Source organism: Anomaloglossus baeobatrachus (genome assembly GCF_048569485.1).
Source record: "Anomaloglossus baeobatrachus isolate aAnoBae1 chromosome 1 unlocalized genomic scaffold, aAnoBae1.hap1 SUPER_1_unloc_2, whole genome shotgun sequence".
Lineage (NCBI taxonomy): Eukaryota > Metazoa > Chordata > Amphibia > Anura > Aromobatidae > Anomaloglossus > Anomaloglossus baeobatrachus.
Window position 1 is genome coordinate 92,927 of NW_027441775.1, and position 13,668 is coordinate 106,594.

Here is a 13,668-nt window from a genome sequence, read left to right on the forward strand (position 1 = left end):
TATTGGCAGGAAAAACACATAAGATACGCACATTTATTAATACATCTTTACCCTTTCATTAAAATAGGGGAAAAATGCGGAAAGAATTGACATGCTGGAGATCTGAAACTTCTTCAAATCTGCAATAAAAAAATAAGTCCTATCTTGTATAGTAGGCTAGGTGTCCTATATACTCCTATATACCTGCCTCTGGCTCTCGGAGACAGCAAATCTGTGCCAAAATAGTTGTGCAGTGGTCATCTGTCATAGACCCAGGGCTCGTTCCCATTTACCCCTAACCTAGGCCCCTCAAAGTCACATCAAATGTGATGTGGTCCCTAAAAAAAACAGTTTTGTAAATTTTCTTGGAAAAATGAGAAATTGGTAATAAACTTTGAACCCTTCTAACTTCCTAACAAAAAATGTATTTCTTCGGCGCTCCATTGGGAGACCCAGACGATCGGGTGTATAGCACTGCCTCCGGAGGCCACACAAAGCATTACACTAAAAAGTGTAAGGCCCCTCCCCTTCTGGCTATACACCCCCCGTGGGATCACGGGCTGCTCAGTTTTCAAGCTTTGTGCGAAGGAGGTCAGACATCCACGCATAGCTCCACTGTTTAGTCAGCAGTAGCTGCTGACTATATCGGATGGAAGAAAAGAGGGCCCATACTAGGGCCCCCAGCATGCTCCCTTCTCACCCCACTCCTGTTGGGGTGTTTGTTAAGGTTGAGGTACCCATTGCGGGTACGGAGGCTGGAGCCCACATGCTGCTTTCCTTCCCCATCCCCCTGAGGGGCTCTGAGGAAGTGGGATCTTACCGGCCCCCAAGCCCTGAGGCCGGGCTCCATCCACAGACCCGTAGAACCTGCTGGATACGGAGCTGGGTACCGTTCAGGGACAAGGCCCTGCAACATTCAGGTACTCTGTGTCCCCGTATGGACAGGCCGCGCACACTCCAGACTTGCTGGGTGTGCTAGTGCGCCGGGGACAGTAGCGCTGCGCGCTGGGGTTACAGTCACTACAGTTTCTCTGAGTGACTTTATGTGTTGGGGACTGCCGCGCCGGCCGCCCCTGGAGCGGCGGCGCGGCTGAGACTTGTAGTGCGCCGGGGACGTAGCGCCGACCGTGCTTTTACGACGGCGTCGCTTATAAATTTAGTCCCCGGCTTTTGCGGCCTAGCTCCGCTTCGTTCCCGCCCCCACCCTGTCAATCAGGGCAAGGGAGAGACGCTGTACGATAGTCAGCGCCGAGGGCTGGAGTCTTATTTACATACTCCAGCCCTCTCACTGGGCACAGTGGGACGCAGGTTTCCCGCTCTTTGTCGGCACACGCCCAGGGCCCGCCCCTCTCCATAGGACGCCGGCAGCCATTCCTACATGCAGTCTGGCTGGAGTACGGACACAGGCTCTGGGAGACCCAGACAAGGGATTTCTGGCGACCACACACCCGCGTTAAGCGGGCGGTAAGCAGCACATTAGTGCTGGCCCCACTAGTGCCACAGTGTTATATTGGTGTACCTTTTTTCTCTATACCATATTTATATATATATATTGCACTGTTAGATCGCTTCTTGGCTGTATACCCTATCTTGCTCTGAGGAGACGACAACATGTCATCCGCAAAACGCAAGGGTGCCAAGACACAGGCTGTATGCGCTGCTTGTGCCGCTTGTGGGGCTGATCTACCGGCAGGTTCCAATGACCCCCATTGTGTGCAATGTTCGGTCCCTGTGCCACTTCGTCAGCCGGAGTCTATGGTGGTAGTGGCCCAGGCAGAGTCGCCGGTGAACCCTGTCCCGGTGACGGGGACAGAGTTTGCAGTTTTTGCTGACAAGATGTCTGTCACTATGACAAAGATCCTAGAGACCTTGCAGGCCAGGCCAGTTACTCAGACCATGGACACTGCTGCGGCAACGTTCCCCGGTCCCCCTCAGCTGGAGTTAATCCGTGCCTCAAGGGGGTCCCAGGCATCTCAGGCTGAAGGCTCTGACTCAGATGACAGTCCCAGGCAGCCTAAGCGAGCTCGCTGGGAGAGACCCTCCACGTCATCACGCGGATCAGGGTCTCAGCGAGAAGAGTCTCTACATGATGAGACAGAGGAGGGTGATCAGGAGTCTAATCCTGAAACCGCTCTCAATCTGGATACTCCTGATGGTGACGCCATGGTAAATGACCTTATAGCGGCCATCAATAGCCTATTGGATATTTCTCCCCCTGCCCCTTCAGCAGAGGAGGCAGCTGCACAGCAGGAGAAGTTCCATTTCAGGTATCCCAAGCGTAAACTGAGTACTTTCCTGGACCACGCTGACTTCAGAGAATCAGTCCAGAAACACCATGTTTATCCAGACAAGCGTTTCTCCAAACGTCTTAAGGATACACGTTATCCCTTTCCCCCTGACGTGGTCAAACGCTGGACCCAGTGTCCAAAGGTGGACCCCCCAATCTCCAGGCTTGCGGCTAGATCCATAGTTGCAGTGGAGGATGGGGCTTCACTTAAAGATGCCAATGACAGACAGATGGACCTTTGGTTAAAGTCTGTCTATGAAGCTATCGGCGCGTCGTTTGCTCCAGCATTCGCGGCCGTGTGGGCACTCCAAGCTATTTCAGCTGGTCTGGCACAGGTGGACTCTATCATACGTCCAGCAGTGCCGCGAGTGGCGTCCCTAACCTCGCAAATGTCTGCGTTTGCGACTTACGCTATCAACGCTGTCCTGGACTCTACGAGCCGTACCTCAATGGCGTCTGCCAACTCTGTGGTTTTGCGCAGAGCCTTGTGGTTAAAGGAATGGAAAGCGGATTCTGCTTCCAAAAAATGTTTAACCAGCTTGCCACTATCTGTAGACAGATTGTTTGGTGAGCAATTGGCTGAAATCATTAAACAATCCAAGGGTAAAGACTCCTCCTTACCCCAGCCCAGATCAAGCAAACCTCAACAGAGGAAGTGGCAGTCGAGGTTTCGGTCCTTTCGAGGCTCCGGCAAGGCCCAATTCTCCTCGTCCAAAGGGACTCAGAAGGAGCAAAGGGGCTCAGATTCCTGGCGGGCTCACTCACGCCCCAAGAAAGCAACCGGAGGCACCGCTTCCAAGGCGGCTGCCTCATGACTTTCGGCCTCCTCCCTCCGCATCCTCGGTCGGTGGCAGGCTCTCCCGCTTTTGCGACATTTGGCTGCCACAGGTCAAAGACCGGTGGGTAACAGACATTTTGTCTCACGGGTACAGGATAGAGTTCAGTTCTCGTCCTCCGCCTCGGTTCTTCAGAACCTCCCCACATCCCGATCGAGCAGATGCCCTTCTGCAGGCGGTGTGCTCACTAAGAGCAGAAGGAGTGGTGATCCCTGTTCCTCCGCAGGAACAAGGGCAAGGTTTTTACTCCAATCTCTTTGTGGTTCCAAAAAAGGACGGCTCGTTTCGTCCTGTTCTGGACCTAAAGCTGCTCAACAGGCATGTGAACGCCAGACGGTTCCGGATGGAATCCCTCCGCTCAGTCATTGCCTCAATGTCTCAAGGAGATTTCCTTGCATCAATAGACATCAAAGATGCTTATCTCCACGTGCCGATTGCTACAGAGCACCAACGTTTTCTACGTTTCGTGATAGGAGACGACCATCTCCAGTTCGTAACTCTGCCATTTGGTCTGGCGACAGCCCCACGGGTTTTCACCAAGGTCATGGCGGCAGTGGTAGCAGTCTTGCACTCTCAGGGACATTCGGTGATCCCTTACTTGGACGATCTACTTGTCAAAGCACCCTCTCAAGAGGCATGCCAACACAGCCTGAATGTTGCGCTGGAGACTCTCCAGACTTTCGGGTGGATCATCAACTTTTCAAAGTCAAATCTGTTACCGACTCAATCACTAACGTACCTTGGCATGGAGTTTCATACTCTCTCAGCGATAGTGAAGCTTCCGCTGGACAAGCAGCGGTCACTACAGACAGGGGTGCAGTCTCTCCTTCAGGGTCAGTCGCACCCCTTAAGGCGCCTCATGCACTTCCTAGGGAAGATGGTGGCAGCAATGGAGGCAGTCCCGTTTGCGCAGTTTCATCTGCGCCCACTTCAATGGGACATTCTCCGCCAATGGGACGGGAAGACAACTTCCCTGGACAGGAAAGTCTCCCTTTCCCAGACGGCCAAGGACTCTCTGCAATGGTGGCTTCTTCCCACCTCATTATCACAGGGAAGATCCTTCCTACCCCCATCCTGGGCAGTGGTCACGACAGACGCGAGTCTGTCAGGGTGGGGAGCAGTTTTTCTCCACCACAGGGCTCAAGGGACGTGGACTCAACAGGAGTCCACCCTTCAGATCAATGTTCTGGAAATCAGGGCAGTGTATCTTGCCCTACTAGCCTTCCAGCAGTGGCTGGAAGGAAAGCAGATCCGAATTCAGTCGGACAACTCCACAGCGGTGGCATACATCAACCACCAAGGAGGGACACGCAGTCGGCAAGCCTTCCAGGAAGTCCGGCGGATTCTGATGTGGGTGGAGGACAGAGCTTCCACCATATCAGCAGTTCACATCCCGGGCGTAGAAAACTGGGAAGCAGACTTCCTCAGTCGCCAGGGCATGGACGCAGGGGAATGGTCCCTTCACCCGGACGTGTTTCAGGAAATCTGCCGCCGCTGGGGGGTGCCGGACGTCGACCTAATGGCGTCTCGGCACAACAACAAGGTCCCGACCTTCATAGCGCGGTCTCGCGATCAAAGAGCTCTGGCGGCAGACGCCTTAGTGCAAGATTGGTCGCAGTTCCGGCTCCCTTATGTGTTTCCACCTCTGGCACTCTTGCCCAGAGTGCTACGCAAGATCAGATCCGATTGCGGCCGCGTCATACTCGTCGCCCCAGACTGGCCGAGGAGGTCGTGGTACCCGGATCTGTGGCATCTCACGGTCGGCCAACCGTGGGCACTACCAGACCGTCCAGACTTACTGTCCCAAGGGCCGTTTTTCCATCGGAATTCTGCGGCCCTGAACCTGACTGTGTGGCCATTGAGTCCTGGATCCTAGCGTCTTCAGGATTATCCCAAGGGGTCGTGGCCACCATGAGACAGGCTAGGAAGTCCACTTCTGCTAAGATCTACCACAGAACGTGGAAGATTTTCTTATCCTGGTGCTCTGCACAAGGAGTATCCCCCTGGCCATTCGCGTTACCTGTCCTTCTTTCCTTCCTGCAATCTGGGTTGGAAAAGGGCTTGTCGCTCTGCTCCCTTAAAGGGCAAGTCTCGGCACTATCCGTGTTTTTTCAGAAGCGTCTAGCACGACTTTCTCAGGTGCGCACGTTCCTGCAGGGGGTTCGTCATATCGTCCCTCCGTACAGGCGGCCGTTAGATCCGTGGGATCTAAACAAGGTCCTTGTTGCTCTCCAGAAGCCGCCCTTCGAGCCTCTGAGGGATGTTTCACTTTCTCGACTCTCACAGAAAGTGGCCTTTCTGGTAGCGGTCACGTCTCTTCGGAGAGTGTCTGAACTAGCAGCGCTGTCATCCAAGGCTCCCTTCCTGGTGTTCCACCAGGACAAGGTAGTGCTGCGCCCCATTCAGGAGTTTCTCCCTAAGGTGGTATCCTCTTTTCATCTTAATCAGGATATCGCCTTGCCTTCCTTTTATCCGCATGCAGTTCATCGGTATGAAAAGGATTTACATTTGCTAGATCTGGTGAGAGCACTCAGAATCTACATTTCCCGCACGGCGACCCTGCGCCGCTCGGATGCACTCTTTGTCCTTGTCGCTGGTAAGCGCAAAGGGTCGCAGGCTTCCAAAGCCACCCTGGCTCGATGGATCAAAGAACCAATTCTTGAAGCCTACCGTGTTGCTGGGCTTCCGGTTCCATCAGGGCTGAAGGCCCACTCAACCAGAGCCGTGGGTGCGTCCTGGGCATTACGACACCAGGCTACGGCTCAACAGGTGTGCCAGGCAGCTACCTGGTCGAGTCTGCACACTTTCACCAAACATTATCAGGTGCATACCTATGCTTCGGCGGACGCCAGCCTAGGTAGAAGAGTCCTGCAGGCGGCAGTTGCCTCCCCGTAGGGGAGGGCTGTCTTTGCAGCTCTAACATGAGGTATTTCTTTACCCACCCAGGGACAGCTTTTGGACGTCCCAATCGTCTGGGTCTCCCAATGGAGCGCCGAAGAAGAAGGGAATTTTGTTACTTACCGTAAATTCCTTTTCTTCTAGCTCCTATTGGGAGACCCAGCACCCGCCCTGTTGTCCTTCGGGATTTTTGGTTGTTTTCGGGTACACATGTTGTTCATGTTGAATGGTTTTCAGTTCTCCGATGTTACTTCGGAGTGAATTTGTTTAAACCAGTTATTGGCTTTCCTCCTTCTTGCTTTAGCACTAAAACTGAGCAGCCCGTGATCCCACGGGGGGTGTATAGCCAGAAGGGGAGGGGCCTTACACTTTTTAGTGTAATGCTTTGTGTGGCCTCCGGAGGCAGTGCTATACACCCGATCGTCTGGGTCTCCCAATAGGAGCGGTACGGTAAGTAACAAAATTCCCTTGTTCTTTGTCGCTCCATTGGGAGACCCAGACAATTGGGTGTATAGCTTATGCCTCCGGAGGTCACACAAAGCATTACACTTAAAAGTGTAAACCCCTCCCCTCTGCCTATACACCCCCCGTGCATCACGGGCTCCTCAGTTTTTATTGCTTTGTGGAAGGAGGCACACATCCACGCAAGCTCCACATTTTAGTCAGCAGCAGCTGCTGACTATATCGGATGGAAGAAAAGTGGGCCCATATAGGGCCCCCAGCATGCTCCCTTCTCACCCCACTCTGAGTCGGCGGTGCTGTTAAGGTTGAGGTACCCATTGTGGGTACATAGGCAGGAGCCACATGCTGTTTTCCTTCCCCATCCCTTAGGGGCTCTGGGTGAAGTGGGATCCTGACCGGTCACCAGGCATTGGGACCGCGCTCCCTCCGCAGCCCCTGGGGGAATCTGCTGGACAGGAGCCGGGTATCATCAGGGACAAGGCCCTGCGACTCTGTGGTACTCTGTGTCCCCTTGGGGACGGCGCATAGAGCGCCTGGGTAATAGACACTGCAGCAGCTGCTGGGTGTGTTGGTGCGCCGGGACTACCGCGCTGGCCGCGCTTGTTTGCCGGCCGCGCTTATAACTTTAGTCCCCGGCTTTTGCGGCCTAGTGCCGCATATTCCCGCCCCCGGGCCTGCCAGTCAGGGATAAGGGCGGGACGCTGCACTGGACGTCAGCGCTGAGGGCAGGAGCATACTTTGTATCCTCCTTCCCCCTCACTGAGCACCGTGGGGCACCAGATTCCCGCACTTTTACAGGCACGCCCACGGCTCCCTCCTCCTCTCTGAACGCCGGCAGCCATTGCTACAGACGCTGGAGAACTTCAGAGGGGAGACAACTGAGCTCTACAGCTCTGGGAGGCCCAGGCAGGGATCTGGTGGTCACACAACCGCTGGGAGCGGTCGGTAAGCCGCACCTGTTACTAGGTGCTGGTCCCCCTGGGTGCAGAATTGTATACTTATATGCTTATAGTGTATACTTTTACTCTGTACGTCCACACTGTTAGCGTTTGGCTATATACCCTCACTGATTATTCTATGAGGAGAAACAGCATGTCGTCTGCAAAAAGCAAGGGTATCAAAGCACAGGCTTACTTTGCAACCTGTACCTCATGTGCGGCAATGCTTCCTGCAGGGTCCACCTACCCCCATTGGGTGCAATGCTCGGCCCCTGTGACACTCACTCAGCTGGAGTCTCAGCCACTGGTGGGACCCCCGGCCCAGGTGGGACCTCCGGCCACCACTGTCCAGGTGACAGGGACAGAGTTTGCAGTATTTGCTGACAAACTTTCTGAGTCTATGGATAGATGGTCTGCTAAAATACTGGAAGCTTTGCAGTCCAGACCTGTAACACAGACCCCGGGCACTGTTGATTCATTGCCCACATGCCCCCCTCGGTCGGAGCAGCAAAGTGCTCCTGGGTCAACTCATAGGTCCCACGGGGAGGACTCCGACACGGACCGCAGTCCCAGACCGGCTAAGCGGGCTCGCAGGGAGCTTCCCTCTACTTCATCACAGTGTTCAGGGTCTCAGCATGAGGACTCTCTGGATGATGAAACGGCGGGGGCAGATCAGGACTCTGATCCTGACGCCGCGCTCAACCTTGATACGCCTGAAGGGGACGCCATAGTAAACGACCTTATAGCGTCAATCAATCAGGTGTTGGATCTTTCACCTCCAACTCCTCAGATTGAGGAGTCAGCTTCTCAGCAGGAGAAATTCCATTTTAGGTTTCCCAAACGTACACGGAGTGCGTTTCTGGATCACTCCGACTTCAGAGATACAGTCCAGAAACACCGAGCCTTTCCAGATAAGCGCTTTATTAAGCGATTTCATGACACACGTTATCCCTTCCCCTCTGACGTAGTCAAGGGTTGGGCTCAGTGTCCCAAGGTGGATCCTCCAGTCTCTAGACTGGCGGCCAGATCCATAGTTGCAGTGGCAGATGGTGCATCACTCAAGGATGCCACTGACAGGCAGATAGAGCTCCTGATGAAATCCATCTATGAGGCTATCGGCGCGTCCTTTGCTCCGGCATTTGCTGCTGTATGGGCACTACAAGCTATTTCCGCTTGTCAGTCTGAGATTAATGCACTCACACGAGCCGCGACTCCGCAGGTTGTGTCATTAACCTCTCAGGCGTCGGCGTTTGCGTCCTACGCCATGAATGCGGTACTAGACTCTGCGAGCCGTACAGCGGTAGCATCCGCCAATTCAGTGGCAGTCCGCAGGGCCATGTGGCTACGTGAATGGAAGGCAGACTCTGCTTCCAAGTAGTTTTTAACCGGTTTGCCGTTTTCTGGCGACCGCCTGTTTGGTGAGCAATTGGATGAAATCATTAAACAATCCAAGGGTAAGGACTCGTCCTTACCCCAGTCCAAACCTAACAGACCTCAACAACGGAAGGTACAATCGAGGTTTCGGTCCTTTCGGCCCTCAGGCAGGTCTCAATTCTCCTCGTCCAACAGGCCTCAAAAGGATCAGAGGAACTCTGACTCATGGCGGTCTAAGTCACGTCCTAAAAAGACCGCCGGAGGAACCGCTACCAAAGCGGCCTCCTCATGACTTGCGGACTCCCCAAACCGCATCCTCGGTCGGTGGCAGGCTCTCCCGCTTTTGCGACGCCTGGTGCCCACATGTCCAAGACCGATGGGTAAGAGACATTCTGTCTCACGGTTACAGGATAGAGTTCAATTCTCGTCCTCCGATTCGTTTCTTCAGAACATCTCCGCCCCCCGAGCGAGCCGATGCTCTTCTTCAGGCGGTAAACACTCTGAAGGCAGAAAGAGTAGTTATTCCCGTTCCCCTTCAGCAATGGGGTCACGGTTTTTACTCCAACTTGTTTGTCGTACCAAAAAAGGACGGATCTTTCCGTCCCGTCCTGGACCTCAAACTGCTCAACAAACACGTGAAAACCAGACGATTCCGGATGGAATCTCTCCGCTCCGTCATCGCCTCGATGTCCCAAGGAGACTTCCTAGCCTCAAACGACATCAGGGATGCTTATCTCCACGTGCCGATTGCACCAGAGCATCAGCGCTTCCTGCGTTTCGCCATCGGGGACGAACACCTTCAGTTCGTGGCACTGCCTTTTGGCCTGGCAACAGCCCCACGGGTCTTCACCAAGGTCATGGCAACAGTGGTTGCAGTCCTACACTCTCAGGGACACTCAGTGATCCCTTACTTGGACGATCTTCTTGTCAAGGCCCCCTCTCGGGTGGCATGCCAACACAGCCTGAACATTGCTCTGGAGACACTCCAGAGGTTCGGGTGGATCATCAATTTCCCAAAATCAAAACTGACACCGACACAATCGCTGACTTATCTCGGGATGGAGTTTCACACTCTCCCAGCGATAGTGAAACTTCCGCTGGACAAACAGCGATCACTACAGACAGGGGTGCAATCTCTCCTCCGAGCCCAGTCGCACCCCTTGAGACGCCTCATGCACTTCCTAGGGAAGATGGTGGCAGCAATGGAGGCAGTTCCATTCGCACAGTTTCATCTGCGTCCTCTTCAATGGGACATTCTCCGCAAATGGGACAGGAAATCGACGCCCCTCGACAGGAACGTCTCCCTTTCTCGGGCAGCCAAGGCATCCCTTCAGTGGTGGCTTCTTCCCACTTCTTTGTCGAAGGGGAAATCCTTCCTGCCCCCATCCTGGGCTGTGGTCACGACGGACGCGAGTCTGTCAGGGTGGGGAGCGGTCTTCCTCCACCACAGAGCTCAGGGTACCTGGACTCAGCCAGAGTCCTCCCTTCAGATCAATGTTCTGGAGATAAGGGCAGTGTATCTAGCCCTGAAGGCGTTCCAGCCGTGGCTGGAAGGCAGGCAGATCCGAATTCAGTCGGACAACGCCACGGCGGTGGCATACATCAACCACCAAGGCGGCACGCGCAGTCGGCAAGCCTTCCAGGAAGTTCGGCGGATTCTGCTGTGGGTGGAAGCCACAGCCTCCACCATCTCCGCAGTACACATCCCGGGCATGGAAAACTGGGAAGCGGACTTTCTCAGTCGCCAGGGCATAGACGCAGGGGAATGGTCTCTTCACCCGGACGTGTTTCAAGAGATCTGTTGCCGCTGGGGGAAGCCGGACGTCGACCTAATGGCGTCCCGGCACAACAACAAGGTCCCGGCATTCATGGCACGGTCTCAAGATCACAGAGCTCTGGCGGCAGACGCCTTAGTTCAGGATTGGTCGCAGTTTCGTCTGCCTTATGTCTTTCCTCCTCTGGCACTGCTGCCCAGAGTGTTACGCAAGATCAGATCCGATTGCCGCCGCGCCCCAGACTGGCCGAGGAGGTCGTGGTACCCGGATCTGTGGAATCTCACGGTGGGTCAACCGTGGGCACTACCAGACCGACCAGACTTGCTGTCTCAAGGGCCATTTTTCCATCTGAATTCTGCGGCCCTCAACCTGACTGTGTGGCCATTGAGTCCTGGATCCTAGCGTCTTCAGGGTTATCTCAAGAGGTCATTGCCACTATGAGACAGGCCAGGAAACCAACGTCAGCCAAGATCTACCACAGGACGTGGAGGATCTTCTTATCTTGGTGCTCTGATCAGGGTTTTATTCCATGGCCATTTGCCTTGCCCACTTTTCTGTCTTTCCTTCAATCCGGACTGGAAAAGGGGCTGTCTCTCGGCTCTCTTAAGGGACAAGTCTCGGCGCTCTCTGTATTTTTTCAAAAGCGTCTAGCAAGGCTTCCGCAAGTACGCACGTTCCTGCAGGGGGTTTGCCACATAGTCCCCCCTTACAAGCGCCCGCTAGAACCCTGGGATCTGAACAGGGTGCTAATGGCTCTTCAGAAACCACCTTTCGAGCCAATGAGAGATATTTCTCTTTCTCGCCTCTCGCAGAAGGTGGTCTTCCTAGTGGCAGTCACATCACTTCGCAGAGTATCTGAGCTAGCTGCACTGTCATGCAAAGCCCCCTTCCTGGTGTTTCACCAGGACAAGGTGGTTCTGCGTCCGGTTCCGGAATTTCTCCCGAAGGTGGTATCCCCTTTTCATGTCAATCAGGATATCTCCTTACCTTCTTTTTGTCCGCATCCAGTTCACCAATGTGAAAAGGATTTGCACTTGTTAGATCTTGTAAGAGCACTCCGGCTCTACATTTCTCGTACGGCGCCCCTGCGCCGCTCGGATGCGCTCTTTGTCCTTGTCGCTGGTCAGCGTAAAGGGTCGCAGGCTTCCAAGTCAACCTTGGCTCGGTGGATCAAGGAACCAATTCTTGAAGCCTACCGTTCTTCTGGCCTTCCGGTTCCTTCGGGACTGAAAGCCCATTCTACCAGAGCCGTGGGTGCGTCCTGGGCATTGCGGCACCAGGCTACGGCTCAGCAGGTGTGTCAGGCGGCTACATGGTCGAGTCTGCACACGTTCACGAAGCACTATCAGGTGCATACCTACGCTTCGGCAGATGCCAGCTTAGGTAGGCGAGTCCTCCAGGCGGCGGTTGCCCACCTGTAGGAAGGGGCCGTCTTTCGGCTCTATTACCGGGGTATTCTTTTACCCACCCAGGGACTGCTTTTGGACGTCCCAATTGTCTGGGTCTCCCAATGGAGCGACAAAGAAGAAGGGAATTTTGTTTACTTACCGTAAATTCCTTTTCTTCTAGCTCCTATTGGGAGACCCAGCACCCGCCCCTGTTCCCTTCGGGCTGTTGTTCTTTGTGTACACATGTTGTTCATGTTGAATTGTTCTTGGTTCATGGTTTAAGTTCTCCGAACATCCTTCGGATTGAATTTAACTTAGACCAATTTATAAGTTTCCTCCTTCCTGCTTTTGCACCAAAACTGAGGAGCCCGTGATGCACGGGGGGTGTATAGGCACAGGGGAGGGGTTTACACTTTTAAGTGTAATGCTTTGTGTGACCTCCGGAGGCATGAGCTATACACCCAATTGTCTGGGTCTCCCAATAGGAGCTAGAAGAAAAGGAATTTACGGTAAGTAAACAAAATTCCCTTCATTTCAACAATTGCGCTGATGTAAAGTAACATGTGGGAAATTATTTATTAACTATTTTGTGTGATATAACTTTCTGGTTTCAGGGTATAAAAAGTCAAAGTTTGAAAATTGCAAAATTTTCAGACAAATTTCCAATATTTTCTCAAGTAAACGCAAAAAATATTGTTGTAAATTTACCACTATCATGAAGCACAATCACTGGGATCTGTTGAGGCGTTCCAGAGGTATAACCTGTGAAAGTGACACTGGTCAGAAATGAAAATATTGGCCTGGTCACGAAGGCAAAAATAGGCTCTTACATGGAAGGGTTAAATATTAGTTGTATCATAATATCCATAATGAAATTGCTGTACAATGTTTTTCTCCACTTTTCTAAGATAATAATCTTTTTTCTTCTTTTCTCCTAGGTGCCTCGTTGATTGGGGAAAATCCATCTTTAAGGACACCAGTGAGGTCAAGTGAAAGTGAATTTCCCCACAATGTCACTAATGTCACAGGTATGGTTTTAATTATTATTAAATAGAACCAAGTATATTCTTTTTAGAAGACATCGTCAAACATCTGACCGGAAAAAAACTGTTTTGTCAGATGACACTAAGGTTATATGCACATGTTGCAGTTTTAACTGCACCAAAACTGCTCCTTGTCACAGAGAGCTTGGAAATGTAAAAAAAAACATGCGTTTTTTAAAGGAGAAAAGGGATAGGATAGGATAATTGATAGCTAGAATAGATGGATAGAAAAAAAAAATAAAAATAATAAAAAGAACATAGAATTGATAGAAAGAAGTAACAGAATAGATAGATATATGGATGGCTAGCTTTTTTTAATTTAAAAAAAATGATGTGAGGTTCCCCCCATTTTTCATATCCAGTACAGGAACAGCAGCAGCTGCAGGCTGCAACCTCCAGCTGTCTGCTGTACCTTGGCTGGTTATGAAAAATAGAGGGGATCTCTATTTTTTTTTAAAAATATTTTATTTATTTATTTATTTATTTTTTATTTTTTTTAAATAATGTGGGTTCCCCCTCATTTTTTTAAAACCAGTCAAGGTACAGCAGACAACTGGGGGCTAGTATTTGGGATGGCCTACAGCCACCCCAAAAGTGTTAAATCCGGAAGATACACCAGTTCTGGCAATAAACCTAGCTCTTCCTGGTGCAGTGGCAAGCGGGGTAATAAGGAATTAATGGCAGCATA